General features: G+C 37.3%; 1 protein-coding gene across 6 annotated transcripts in view; it reads left to right on the plus strand.

The window, feature by feature from the left end:
* Nucleotides 1-1807: 1807 nt before the first annotated feature.
* clip1a (CAP-GLY domain containing linker protein 1a) overlaps nt 1808-15887 on the plus strand; it is an 88940-nt gene continuing 74860 nt past the window's right edge. For all 6 annotated transcript variants that reach the window (XM_051920958.1, XM_051920959.1, XM_051920963.1 and 3 more), the window contains exon 1: nt 1808-1960. The gene's annotated coding sequence lies outside the window, so the exon portion shown is untranslated. The remainder of the gene's footprint in view (nt 1961-15887) is intronic.

Genomic DNA, 15887 nt, shown 5'->3' on the forward strand with positions numbered 1-15887 from the left:
GCACACAGAAATAGTACAATGCCCATTTTCATAGTTGTCCCTTTCTGTCTTCTGATGCTTGCCAAGCAGCTCTAACTGATGAGCCCCTGTGTGCTAAAATTGGCCTGTACATGTGAGTGGATTTATAAAATATTTTTTGTACAGAGCACAGTGACATTAAACATATTCTTATGACAATACCCCAGGCACATCTACTGCAAAACAGTCACAGGTTTGAATAATTCAATTTGCACAAAAGCGCCTGCAACATGCTCCTTTTCTGTTCATCCTGCACATCACATATACAACACAGAATATTCCTTTTCCTTCCCATCCACCAATGAGCATTCTCCAACACCTCCAGGTAACGACAGCACCTCTGAGGTGAGGTGGCCCCTTTTCATCTCGGATTGACGATTATTTCAGGTGTCATTGCACTACATGGTGGTGGAGTCCTGGGTCAGGCACATGTCCTTCAAAACAAGGATACTTTTCTTCTACAGCTCCTCCTAGTAGCACTTATGAAGCACAGCAGGATTGTCCCATGGGCTACTACAGTTTCAAACATTCCCTGCAGACATATGCATGGGTGTATCTGGCCCAGGAGCTCTGCCATCCGGTATATAGAGGGAGCTGAAATATGCTGGATGGTTGTCTTCCATAATCCATCCCTTTATAGTTCCATCAAGGAACAAGTATGTCCTCCATCCCTTCCTATTAGAATACCAATGAATTCAATGTTCTTCAGGGGCTTCCCAGTTGACAGATGTGAATGCAACAGAACACTTTTAGGATGTGGTAAAACGTATGGATGAGCAGTTAACAAATCTGCAGAAATTACGTGAGGCAATCGTGTCGACATGGACCAGAATCTCAAAGGAATATCTTTTAACATCTTCTGGAATCCATGAAGAACTGAATCTGTTTTGACAGTAAAAGGAGGTCCCACCCAGCATTAGTATAGTGGTCCTGGGTGTAATTGTTCACCTTGATGTTGGATGAAGACTTGAAAAGATTCAATTATAGACGATATCAGGATGGGGGACAATTTTGTTAAGGGATTTGTTAGAATACTGGTCAACTATACGACCTTAAGGGGCAGCACGTAAGCTTTTGGCCTCTCGGGATTAGCTTTGATGCCGAAGTCGGGTCCACCTAAAGAGCCGTATAATGAAGTATCGTGCGCTTTGTTGCGTCCTTTTCAATCGTACACTTTGGGAAAGGAGCTATGAAAAGTAAACGTTGATGTCTGCAGGGTTTGATTGACAGCCCTTAAGGATGAAACAGCAGGCGAAAGCCATGGGGATCCTGCATAACGGCACAGGCTTTGTTGCAATTATTCGTAGCCCAGATCTGATGAGATTTCGAGCAGATGTCCCAGTCTTCTGAATGGCCTTTTTCTGGGCTGATTTACTGATGCCAATAGTTACCACATTTGGTGTAACATCGCGATAAAAAACACAGCTCCAGATTGACTGAGACGGTGGCCGTTTTGTACCGCATAAGCAGTTTCAAAGAAGCAGTGATGGGGATGGAAGGATAGACGAGAGGTATACTGAAGAGCTCAGGAAAAATGTGGAAGTAATATTAAAAAGAGAATTTGACTGTCGTATAGGATGAGATCTATTCGAATCGGTTAGGAAAAAAATCTGTCGACTATATGCCCGCATGCATTGTCTGAATTAAAAACAAAACTGCCATCTGTATTCCAAGTTGCACACATTCATCACTTCAGAATTTAAAGGAAGGCAATCTGAGCCGTCGACAAAGGGGAGGGAGGGGAGGAGTTTGGGGCGGGGCTTTGACGTCACATGGGTGCTGGCAGGCGGCAAGCGCTAAACCTGCCGCTGGCTGCTGCAGGAGGACGAGGAAATCGAGACGGCGAGGGAGGTGGGAGTAGCCGGAGGGGGACGGACGGATTAATTGCGGAAAATACACACCAGCCCACTCTTAAGGAAATAAATACGCGCTCTTTCAGCAGGTAAGTAAATTTAAGGGTTTGGTGGAAATGTTAATGGTAGGGGCAGAATTCCGGTTTTTCCATAGAGCGCAGCCGCTGGCGGTCGGAGGTGGTGCGACTGGCGGGACCGGGAGTTGCTCGCGGGGCCGCTGTTTCCTTGGGCCTTCAGTTGCTTCACAGTACGAGGAATGGCCTCGCTCTAGGGATTCCGAGCTGGAGGGGACGTGATTACGCGTTGTCAGGGTTTCTGTGTTTGTCTGCGCCGTGACATGGTGACAGGAGGCTTTGTCAAGACGAATTGCCTTCTGACTGCCGAGGTAGAATTTAAAGGAATAGCAAAAGTTTGCTTCCGATGTCACGAAGGATGGATGAGATGTTAGGGTTACTCGTAAAATGAACAGGTATGGTTCAGCGGTTAACGAATGTTCCGTTTAGGTGCAGTCGTCTGGAGGAGGGCACCGTGTCGCTCCCTAGCTGCCACCTCACCTCCTCGGCCCCTCACTGGTGCACACCGCACGTCACAAGGCGCTCAGCCAGAAGTCGCACGTGGTGAGCCGACGACGCGCCGCTAGTGGCCCTGGAATTTTGGCGGGGCGGGGTGGAAAGGAAAGGGGTGGGGGGGCTGTTGTCACATTCGGGTGCTGGTGCACAGGTTCATCGTTTAGCAAAAAAAGTGTCATGTTTTATAGCAGATGACATATTAAGTGTCAATAAATATTTGCATTAGACAGCAAATTTCATCTAATCCGAGTATTAAAATAGACGACCACGCATATTATAGTTAGAAAGTTTGGATAGTATGAGTCACAGAGTGAAGAAATAACTTCAACCGTAACGCACTGCCTACACCAGTTGTTAATATTTAAACTGAAAGTATAACTTGGCATTGGTGAAATGCGTGTAGGTTACCAATGGTTCAATCAGTGAGAGACTAAACCACTTAAATAATCTGTTAAATGAATAGTGCAGTTTTGTGATGCCCCACCTATTCATTCTCTTAGCCCCCTTTAAAATGAAAGGGGACACTGTCTTCCCGTCCTCCCTGTCTTTTTAGACTTGCTTATTCCCGTTAAGGATTTGGGTAACTGTACTACTTGGATGGTGAAGGAATCATGACTCAGCACAGAGGCTAATCCATGGCAAGTTAACTATACAGTATAAAGTGCCGTACACAGACCATTTTCCAAATAAGTATATACTGTTGTGAAACGTGATGGTCAAAATTCCTACAGCCCTCAAGGATTTGGTTGCAAACTGAATCTCATTGATTTTAGTTTTTGACTCGTTTTAGCTGAGCTTACAGAGATCCTTCTGGTCCTGGTGACCTGAGTTTTAATTGCTGATGAGTTGGCACTCAAAGTAGAGGTGAGAATAACTGTGTTGGCTAATTATATTTTTGATTATGTTGGTATTGGATGATTTATTGATTGATTTGTAGAGGAGATTAAAGGATATTGATAGTTTATTTTAGAAATCATTCATTTGCTGCAGTTTATTTTTAAGGTATTTGAAATTAAAGTATGTTTAATGTTTATATTAAAATCTTAAGATTGGCTGCAGTTTATTTTTACAGTACTAGGGTAAATAAAGTGCATAACAGCATTTAGTTTTTGTAGCACAGTTCCATGCACAGGATTTAGCTTAAAGTGCTTTATAAGAAATAGTTGCAAGGTGGTGCAGTGGTAAAGTTGCTACAAGGCCGTAACAAGACCAGGGTTTATATCTCCGGGTCCTCCCTGTGTGGGGTATGCATTTTCTCCAAGTGTCTGTGATGATTTCCTGTGTGCGCTGGGTTCATCCTACAGTTTAAAGACAATACCGGTTAATACTGGTAATGCTATATTGGCTTGTGTGTGTGTATATCTGTGTGTTCACGCTGGCTGTCTTCTGGTGATTGCTCCTGCCTTGTGTCCCTTGTCCCTTGCATGGATAGGCTTCAGCTTCCCTGTGATCTTGGAATGGATAAAGCAGGTTTAGAAAATGTATGGAGAGTAATATGAAGAATTTTGATATTTTTATATTTTAGAAAGTGGAAAGTTTCACAGTTTATTTTAAATGTAGTAATAATGTGTAGATACTGGTATTTCTTTATTTTAGAAACTGAAAATTTGGTGCAGTCTATTTTTACCATACTAGTAATATGAAGGATATTAATATTTTGTCTTTTAGAAACTGACAATTTTAGCAGTTTAATTTTTAAGGTAGTACTAATGTTACACGTCCTTGTTATCTGTAAAACTATGAACAAGCTAATGACCCCTGTAGATATTTCACTAAATATTAGATGTCATGCCCACCTGCACTTTAGAACTAAAAATTCCCCTTTAAGGGGGTCCCAGACAGTACTTGGATGGAAGACTATCCAGGAAAAGGTTGGGTTGCTGCTAGAAGAGATGTTGGTGAGGCTGTCAGGGGGCAAGTTACTCTGAAGTCTGTGTGTGGATCTCAGAGTAGCAAGTTGTGCTGTACCTTAACCCCAGAACTTTAGAATTGCCATTAATCTGATAGGGAAAGATGACATATGTCATTCATTTATAGCTAGAATAATCTAGCAGATTTAGAATCTAGTTTGTACAAACATCCTGCAGTTTTTGCAGTCACCCAGTAACCGAGTTTGGTAACCGAGTGGTTTAAACAAAGCTTGAACTTTAACATGACCCTGAAATATATTAGGAAGTTAAATTCGTTGGAGACAGACTTTATATTGTATAACATATTGGTATAGTGAGTTGACAAGTGTTTACCAGCTTTGCATGTTTGCATTGCCTTTCTTTGTTTTCGTCACTCAATATTCATGTTTAGTTAAAGTTTAATGCTATCTCCATTTTGCAGTATTCAGTTACTTGCTTGTTATGCCCTAAATCTGCAAGAGGAGCCCCAACATCACACTATGCTGATATCATTATCTAATATATAATGTTGGTTGATCTTGGTTTATTACCATTTATTTTTTTATGGTAACCTGATTACAAAAATAATTGGATACACTTAAATTTAGTATAATTTTTTTTCTAAGTTCCTTGTTTATAGACTTGTCTAGTTTTCTTTTTCACCAAATGAAAAATGCATACTAGCCAACAATGAATAATGAATGCACCTTAATTAAGCTGTTAAGCTAAATATTTTTAAATTTGCAGTGTTTGTCTCATAGTGAACTAATGATAAACAGAAATGGAGTTCTGGTAGAAAACTTGACTGTTGTACCTATTTTGGATGTTGACATTGGAGGGAAGCGAGACACCTCATTTTTCACTTTTAATAGTTTTACATGTCTCTCTTGGCATTTTAATATGACAGGAAAGCTTTCTATTTTGATTAATCAATGTTAGTGTTGTTACCACAAAACAAAGTGCAGAGTACATTTGGCAAATTTTGCAGAGCTTGTTTGTTTTGTTCATGTCTGAGATGAAATTTCCTGTTTATTGAAGGATTTTTTTTTCTTGGAAATCTGCACACCCTTACTTCTAGTCTTCTATCTAATGTGTGGCATTTTTTGGGATAATGTGTAATTTAAAAACTTTTTCAGAAAAATGCTTGTTGGTACTTTTTTTTTTTTAGCTTTAAGTATTCTCATCTTAATTTGTTTATTTAATAGGACTGCAGTGTTAAGAATAAGGCTGCTGATAATTACTTTACATTTGTGACAGCAAGACACTAGGTTGCTTCTACATTTTTATTGTTCAAGAATTCCCATTTAATGTAGCTTCAAAATGTAAGCAATGTATGTATTGAAATATGCATTGGATGAAGTGTTGAACTTAAAAAACATATTTAAATCAAACTGAATGTTCAAAAGGTAAGCAAAATGTAAAACAGATCAATTTTTGCAAGTTATTTTTTATAGTTTTTGTTTTGTACCTCTTTAAATCTTCATATTAGTGTATAGGTCAGAAATATCTCTAGACTAATCACTGTGGAGTATTGCATTCAGTTGCTTCACAGCTGGGTGTTTCTAAAGTAAGCTAAGAAAATATTGAAGTTGATTATTGTGAATGTGAAATTAAATGGAAGAATGATACTTGTTGAATAATTCAATTCACTTTCCTTGATTGTTCAGCATTTGTTTTTGTGGAAAAAGTAGTCCAACCTTCACTAAGATGTTTCTAAGATTAGCAGTTTGGAAAGCAGTCAGGTTTGAATGATTTGTTTTTAAGGAATATCATTAAGTCACAGGCTAAGTATAGAGTAACCAATATGATGCTCCTATAGTCATTGTGCTGGTGTGGTCATATTGCCTATTTAAAATGCTGTGACTGTTCAGACATTTGAAAGAAAAACAGCAAGTGCTTTCAGTATGCCATTTTTATTTTAAAATGTGAATAATCTTGTATACAGTATGTTACTACTTTTGTACTTGTGTGATTTACTTTTAGGGGAAGATTGGGTTTAATTCCAAATGCTTTATTATGCATTTTTGAAACAGAATTTGGGCAATAAGACCTATAAACACCAAGCCCAAACTGGCAAGCGAGGGAGGCATTCAAGCTAGCTGGTCCCCAGAGCCCTAGAAGTGCCTTCCTGGTTGGCTCTGTTGAACACTTGAAACCCAGGTCTGAATGACTTTCACCCAGTGCTGCCACTTCCCAGTGTTAACCTCAGATGTAACATTAGTTCTTACTGCCGATAGCTCTAATAGGGTTAAATGATTAAAAGAGGCTTTGAAAGATGAGAATGATGGTCTGTGGATTTTCCACCAGGAAAATCGTTTAGCAATATTCTGTATTCACTTCCTGTAGTGATATCAAAAATGTTTAAGGTTGTCACTTTTACAACATAACCCCATGATGCCCTCTGCTGTAACATTTCTTCATTTACTCCTTTATTGTGTTCATGAAATAATACAGTATTGTGGTTCAATTTATAACATTTTGTTAAGAAATCACTTTGAAAATATTATTACATGTCTTTAATTATGCAGGAGACTATCTATTGCCCCGCATTTTGCAACTGAATCTTTTTTATTGAGCAAAGTAATGTAAAAAATAAAATTCAATATCTAATCCTTTCAGCAATGATGCAGTGAAGCCTACAGAAATATACTGATCAACCCATTAGATTGCTGTTGGATTCTTTTCCGACAGGAAACTAAATACAACTTTCAAGGGCGACATGCCCTTTCATTTCTTGCTGAATCACATTCACCTGGTCATATGACAGCCATTCCCCTTTTAGTTTTAAACTTCAGCTGTGTGGTTGACATTATATCCTGCTTTTAACACATTAGCACACAGTGCACTCCTTAGACTCTTTGCTGGTTAAAAGAAACATTTTCACATAGGTGCATCAAAATTCTATAGAAAATTGTTGTCTGAAATGAGTCAATTTTAGGTAAATATTTCCCAGCTTATGAGATGATCACTTATCGGGTGTACCTCTTGATTTCTCAATATGTATTGTCATAGAGAAAATACTCAGTTTTACAGTCTTTGCCAATTGCATAGATGCTTAAGTGTTTTAGTTCTCTTTTGTCATCTTTGGGTGGTTCAAAGCACATTATATTATGTAAGTTTTTGTGAGTGTTCTTTCTGTTGTTTAATTGTCACAAGTGGCTGCATTATATTCATGCACTATAGATGGTTTGATTTTTAAGTAGCTTGACTGCTTTTTGAATGTCGGTATCAAGAAAGAATTAATTTGAAAGTTGAATTTTTACATTTGTGACCATAGAAGAAGAAAAATCATCTTCACATTTACAGTTATACATTGGAAAGGTAAAGGCCAGGGTAATGGTGTTTTGAGGTGCCTTTTTAACAGCGTTTTGTAGCTGCATTGACTTCACTATTGTTACTGAACAGTTTACAAGAAGAAACCTGTCCACAAAAAAAAAATGTAATAGCCTTTACCCATATTAATTACAAAATTTGTAATTTACTATAATGTTATTAGTTTAACTTAGTTAACATGCATTATATTTGTTGTGAGTGATATTTTGAAATGAATTACTCAGCTCACTCTATTATATGGCATTGGGTTTTAGAAAGGCAGCCTTGTGGTTTAAAGTTCCACAATTTCAATGGTATTGTCTAGTAGTTATGCCAGACAATCTGATGTGAGGCATTCCCCTATTTTAATTTATGTCAAAAACTCATCCCTTCAACTGCAGCCATTAAAAATAAATATTTTTATTGTTCCTCCTATGTTTAAATGATGATGTCATTATTAAAATAGCATTGTCAAAATGAACGCTACTGTTTATTATTAGCCCAGTGTAGAGCTAGCCTTCCCATAGTACACTGAATGTTTAAAAGGCTTCTCTTTTTTTGTCCTTTTACTTCTCCTTATCATATCTGATTTCATGGAAATGAACTGTGATTCCTCTAAATGACTTGCTTTGGTAAGTGTGGGTCATATCTTTTGCTGTTGTCATTTTCACTTTTTTTTTTTTTTTTTTTTAAATGTTCAACTTTGCCATCCTTCTACTTTCAAAAGCCTCTTACTGTATGGGTCATGGTAGACTTCACCCTGCTATGACTGTTAAATGGGCGAGTCAGAAGCCCACACTGGCTGTGACACTATTTAGCTACACTGCATTAAATCTTACCTTTGTGTGAATTCATCTCAATTAGGTATAAACAAAAAATAACATTTTCATATACTTGTCTAGAAACTTATTTATGTGTTCTGGATTATTTAGGATTATACAACTACATCCAGTAGCATAAGAATTTCAAGGTTTCTGCTCTTTGAGCACTGGTCCATGAAGTAAGCAATGCTGGTTTAGTGGTGGAATTAAACCTTGCAGTTACACATAAAAATCTTCGCTGATACACCACACTGATGTCAAGTTGGCTGTTAAGAAAGGCATCACTTTAGTAAAAATGTTCTTGTTCCTGCTTTATGAGTTGTCTTATGTATGTAGTAAACTAGATAAGAAACAGCACAGTATTTTTCGAGAAGTAGCTGAAGTGAAACGTGAAATCTTGAAAACTGGCTTGAAAACTTGACTCTTAAAGAATTAATTTATGCCGCATTAATATCCATCCATCCATCCATTTTCCAACCCGCTGAATCCGAACACAGGGTCACGGGGGTCTGCTGGAGCCAATCCCAGCCAACACAGGGTACAAGGCAGGAACCAAACCCGGGCAGGGTGCCAACCCACCGCAGGACACACACACAAACACACCCAGACACCAAGCACACACTAGGGCCAATTTAGAATTGCCAGTCCACCTAACCAGCATGTCTTTGGACTGTGGGAGGAAACCGGAGCACCCGGAGGAAACCCACGCAGACACGGGGAGAACATGCAAACTCCACGCAGGGAGGACCCAGGAAGCGAACCCAGGTCTCTCAACTGCGAGGCAGCATCGCTACCCACTGCGCCACTGTGCCACCCTGCCGCATTTAATATGATACATGAAATTATAATACATTTATTCAGTGTAAACAGTAGAGAAGCAGAACTTTATTAATGTATAACTGTCACATTCCATCCTTAGTTTGCTTTGACTGAATCATAATTGTTTTATAACAATTTAACAGAAATGTCTCCTTTCCAAATGTTAATATTTTGGTCATAATGGAAGTTGTGGTAGTTGCCAATACACTGTAAAAGCAACAAAGGAAACAATTCCAAGTTTAGTTTAATGTTTTGAATTCTTTACAGTTTTTTCCCCTCATCATGGTTTAGAGTATTTGAACTACCTACAAAATTTAACTGTGTATTGCACCATATTAGAGGCGAGATGTCTCCTAGAAAATAATGTTTAAACATTAACAAATGCAAAAACTGGTTTACTTTGTATTTGAATAATTTAATACTTAGGACACAAATTGCTGCAGGTACCTAAGGAGTGATTGATATCTTTCTGTTACCAGTAAGATCATATGAATACCACTTTAGGGTGTTCGTATGTTAGACCATTTTTATAACTGGATTCATTGTTGCCTGAGGTCACCACTTGTGATGGGGTGTGTAGTTTGACAATCTGGGAAGACCTCAGCATTATACTCCTGCTTCTCTGGATTTATAGGTCTTTTGCATGTATTCTTAGGATTTTTTCTATGATTCTATAGCAGGCGTAGCAAGCAAGTATACTGGAAGGACTTTACAAGGAACTTGGCTGCTCCTTTGGCTGACAACTTCTGGGAAGTCTCAAGAAACTCATGGCGGAAATTCCTCAGTGTAAGGTGCCCAGTCATCCCAGCTCAGGATATTGCCATCTTACCCCTTTTGAGGAAATGTTGAATAAAATGATGATGATAATGTCACAAAACTTAACTTTCTGAATAGAGGCATAGATCATAAGTACTATATTTCAATTCAAAAGCCATACTTTTTTGTATTAAGTTGTGCTTTGTGTATATTGAAATTAATTTTTTTGTATCTACTGGGAGGGAGTGGTGGCTCTGAGGTTAGAGATCCAAGCCAGCAATCGGAAGGTTGCTTGGTCAAATCTCGTAAACGCAAGAAGTGACTCCTGCTCCATTGGGCCTTTGAATAAGGATCTTAACCTGTAATTTCTTTGTCCTGGGTATGATGATAAACTGCATCCAGCCTTGCAAACAGGACCTCCATCTTACAGGGAAAACATGGGGGTTGGTGGCAAGATTGGCACTCCAGCCAATGTTTTAAAAAGGAAAAAAAAAAAACCAAACCTCACACTGTCCCAGTGTGGTGCTGATGTGTCACCTGCTGCACTGGTTCGTGGTGGGTGCAGCAACATGCTATTAACACATGCTCCCAATCTCTTCACTGTTAAAGATTTTTTGTTATTTCATGACACTACAAATAAGTAAAGTGAAGAATGGTTAAATTATTACTATTTATTCTTGTATGTTTAAGGATGCTGTAGTTTTGTTACTTTTGTTATAAAAATACAGGAACAGTTTCACAGTAGTTCTGTACAAAGAAAATTATGTTTCTAGTTAGTATTAGCATATATAGTAATTATTCCAATAAGTTACAGTGAGGAAGCTTTAAGTGGTAATATGTCAACTGTTTTAACAACATGAGCGTTAATGTAATAATTGTCACTAATTGCCAGTTTATAAAACATGTCCTATAGGGAAATTAAACATAATGTAAATGTGTTAAAGTATCTCAGTTTGCTTATTATTGCTTTGCTTTTTATTATGTTTAATTGTTCCATCTGAGTTCTTGCCCGGTTTCTCTTGAATGAATTCATACTCATTTGATATTGCTTGCAACTAAATATTTTATTAGTCTTTTCAGCAAAAGGGTTAAGTTTTAATTTTTGTGGCAACAGTTTTGTCAGTACTGGCAATGTCTAATTGGAAAGAGATTGCATTCTTTCCTATGTAACACAAGCTAATTGTTTTGTCTTGCTGTCACTGCAGTTGATTTTAAATTGCCCACAATTCCCAGATGAGCATTCTCATGAGAGCAGTAAACCACCTAAGTATCTGGTTTAATTTTATTTACTTGCATCGATGATGGTGAAAAACATATTTGTATTGTTAGAGATAACAGACATTAATAATGGCCTGAAGGACTTTTAATTGGAGACCTTTGATGTTGATTTCTGTTTTCTTATGCTGTTATATGAACAGAAAACGTGGTGAAAGTTATTGTTTAATATGGTCGTACAATAACAGTTGTATGATGGTGAGGAGTAAAGTTTCAAAACATTAAAAAAAAAATTAAAATAACTACATCTAATGTACTTCTTTCTAGAGAAGAATGTACCACAATGCAAAAAAATTAAGCTTATTTTCTTCAATAAGTAATATTTCAAAATTTAAAAATATACAGTTTTCTTCAATTTTGGTCCCCAGTGAGGTGTCAGACAAAGAGTGTTTTAAAGCCCCTAATGAAGCAAAGCCACGGGTATGGGTTTATTGGGGCCTCCTCCTGGAGACAGACCGGGACTGCCATGGGGCCTGGTTGGTCACAGCCTGAAAGTGCAGTATGGGACTGGCCACCTGTGGGCCTACCAACTGCAGTAGGAATAGAGGCCTGGGCAGAGGTCAGAGGTAGAGGCATTGGCGGGCTGGAACCCGGGCACACAAACTGACTTTTGGGATGTGGAGTGTCATGGGATGAAGAAGCCGGAGTTGATGGGTGAGACTGAGAGCTACCAACTAGATAAGAGATGGGCTCTTGTGTACCCACTTGCTTGCTTCTAGAACCAAATCCCTTGAAAAAGGCTGGATTCTCCTTTACTCTGGACTTTTTGGGGGGAGAAAATGCATTGTGTGGGAATGGGGTTCTTATTGAGCTCTTGCCTGGTTGATGCTATGTTGAAGTTTGTACCATGGATTGAGGTGGTGCCTCTGTGTGGCAGAAGATGGCTCACTGCTAAAACTGTTGCCCCCATAAACCAGGACTGGATAAATGGTGGAGAATGGAATTTTTTTCTCTTCATTTAGTACAGGGTCAGTGAAAGCAAAAAAATGTTTTTTTTTCTCTTTATAATGGAACAGCTGTGATTTGATTAGATAGATAGATACTTTATTAATCCCAAGGGGAAATTCACAACTGGCATTTGTTCTCAGTGCTCGAAGTTGAGTACTTGAATAGACGAGTCTCGGCGTGTAAAAATCCATGCCCACGTTGTAAAAGTGTGTCCAGGGAACGAATCCACATAAAATAAAGTGATAGGAGTGATCAATAAAAAAGACAAAAATAAAAGTAGAAAAATGAAGTCGTACACGGAGCTGCTGAAAAGGCTGCCACTCTTGGTGGCGCCCTGAGTCAAGTATGATTAGATAGATAGATAGATACTTTATTAATCCCAATGGGAAATTCACAAAAATAGAAAAATAAAAGTAGAAATGTACACATACACATATAGTCATACACGGAGCTGCTGAAAAGGCTGCCACTCTCGGTGGCGCCGGATGTTATGTATTATCTATATACATTATGTCACTTTAGGACATTAAACCAAGTGACTTCAGGATACATTGTATTGATTAGTTGTTTCATCTTTATAAAGTTAGTCAGCCTAAACTAACACACATCCCAAAGAATTGTTTATGAAAAGCAAGAAAGTTAGACTTTACAGGCCGTTGTGCTCCTCAGTCTGTGTTGGTCAAGTGAAACTGGAGCTGACGATAGAGAAATTATTAGAGCTATGGTGGAAAAGTCAGCTGTGTTTGAAATCATAAACAGCCCCCACAGTTCAGAAGTGAAAGGCCGATGGACATCTCTCATCAGAACCAAATTTAGAAAGCTGTATTAGAGTTTGTTTTGAAGTATGAAGGGAAGCCAGGGGAGCTTTGCAACAGGCAGTAATCAACTTTGAATGAAATTAATTCAGGTTAAGATTATGGAGAAAGACACCAACTGCAGCCAATCTCAAACATTCCAATTCATATTTGTAACGTTGTAAAGACTGTGACATGGCTTAGATATTCACTAGACTTGTATCCTGACAGGAAACATGTCACTGAACTTTCTGTGGGTTGCTCTGTAAAGTGTTGGTTGTGTAATCATTTTTTACAATAAATGTCAGTGACAGGAAAACTACTGTATAACAGTCTTCTCTTTGAATGGAGTAAGGTAACCATTCTACATTAATTGGTGATCTGAAAAGATACCACCTGGAAAAAGAAGCTAAAAGGTACATCCCTATAATTAGGTGAGCCAGAGACAGTTGCTGTTTTGTTAATTGAGCTGTTATTTGAGAAAGTTGATGCATTCAGTCCATACTTGCTGAAAGCAAACCCTTTTACTCAGTAATTCATGAATAGAGAACTATGTTTTTCATTTAGAACAACTAAGAAGGAGCACAAAATGAGCAGATTTATGTTAACTTCGTGCAATTTGTTTCTGAAACTAAGGTAATTGACAAAGTTCAAAAATGCTTAAGGGAAAAAATAAAACATTTTAGCTCATGTGTTTCAAGTTGTCAGTTTGTATATAGTTAGTTGCAATTTTTCTTTTAAATAAAAAGCAAAATGAGAGTTATTTGTGTCATCCTGAGAATTTTGCATACCTATTAGGCACTGAAAGTTCTGTTTATTTCTTAAACATTATTAGTTTCAGAATCTAACTAAAAGTGAAAAGTGTTTAATTTTAATATCAACCTTTACCTCTGTAGTTCAGTAAGGGTGTCCATACTTTTGTTATTCAGTGTGTAAAAACACAGAGGCATTTTGTTTTTCCTTCTTATATACTGTATTATACAATAATCTGGGTTACTCCTTAGTGCCTGCAGGAGCTTGTCTTTTATTTGTTATTCCCTCCAGCAATTCATAAGTAAATCAATAATGTTAATGATAATGAGTAAAAAAGAAAGCATTTAAATGTAAATAAAAACATATTAAACTTTTTAATTTAAAATACATCTGGTGCAGTATTGTATAAATCTGGGCATTTCTCCTGTGTGATGAATCACTTTTGCAATCTAAAAGAAAACACCCTAATATTTATTTTAACAAGGGTGTTGTTATTTTGGCTTTAAGTCTGCCTTTGATACATTGCTCATAGTTAAAATAAAATTGTTGATAATATTGCTTTTTGAAATGTCCTTCTCCATATGTGAGTTAAGGAGTAAAACATCTAAAACTATTTATTGGCAGCTTTGATTATAATAACAAACCTCAAAGATTAACAGTGTAGCCCTCGTCAGTGATTATCTTGACAAAAATCAATTCAAATCTATTTGGAAAGGACTTAATGGTGCAAATAACCAACCTAAAAGTCCAGTGCTGTTTAATAAAATTGAAAGTCAAAATTCTTTTTAGAGTTTAAAGATTTTTTGGAGTCCACATGCTCTTTTAGCTATGAATTTAGGTTATACTTGACTGTTTGATGGCAGCTACACATCTGCTGGATGCTTTTTAATTTATTCAGTCATACCATCCTTTTCCATCTTTAAAATAAACCTTATACATTTAACAACTATATTTTGGAAAATTTAAATAATTTACGTACTTAAAATAGGCAATGATTAAATATTCTTTTGTTTTTCCCTAATTTTGTAGTTCTAATGTTGTGACGTTCTTTGTGCACATATGGAAAATTTTGACTTATGGTAGGCATATTTGTAAATAGTCACTGTATGTAAACGAAACCAAGTACGTTCAGTGGCAAAGTGAAGGGCAGTATTTTGGCTATTTTGATGTGCGTGTCTCTTTATGTTTCATTTTGATTCTTATTTCAGACTTGGCACACAGCAGCTAACAGGATGACAGTCCATTGTTCAGTTAAGATAGAGTGTATCTGAGCAGAGCAGACTAGTTACATTACTGAAAGGAGTAACTAATACCAAATTACTTTACTGTAAAATCGTAGAACATTGAATTTTTCTTTGTGTGGATATGTGTGTGCCCTGTGATGGACTGGTGTCCCATGTGAGACTGGTTTGTGCCTTGTGCCCATTGCTCATAGACTGCAGCGTTTGCCAGCCTAAACTGGATTAAACAGGCTTGCAAATGGATGAATGGATCTATATGATAACATTACGCTGTTTCAGATTGCATGAGTGATGATCAGAAGATACTTAAGTGTAAATATCCCAGTTGTGGTCAGGGCTTTATTTTATTGTAGAATATGAAACACTGCCTTTTTTTCCAGTTTTTATTAATGTGACAAACATTATTATTTTTGAGTTCCCATCGTAATTGATGTCTAATGTGATTGCCACAGCATTCAATATTTAACACAGAATTGGTGGTTTGATTAATTTTTGACTCTCCTGATAACTGACAATGTTATGAATTTTCTGAATGTGAAGCACTGGACTAACAGTGTCTGTTCAAAGATTGTAAAAATTGCTTCCAGTCTGTTATAGTGGTGCTGGTCATAGATTTTTATTGGGATTTTGTAACCTAGTTGTAAATACCCATAAATGACTGTCTGACTCTAGAGAGAGAAACTTGCTTAACTTTGTAGTAGTTTTAATTAATATTGGTAACAACAAATATGTGTTAATGTTTTTTAACAGTACCATTTTTGATTGTAAATATCAAAATTTTATTTTGTGTAACTTTTTCTTTTTGAGTAATTTGTCCAGTGCATGGTCTTGAATCCTTA

The sequence above is a fragment of the Erpetoichthys calabaricus genome, chromosome 18, assembly GCF_900747795.2.
Source record: "Erpetoichthys calabaricus chromosome 18, fErpCal1.3, whole genome shotgun sequence".
In the NCBI taxonomy this organism is placed as follows: Eukaryota; Metazoa; Chordata; class Cladistia; order Polypteriformes; family Polypteridae; genus Erpetoichthys; species Erpetoichthys calabaricus.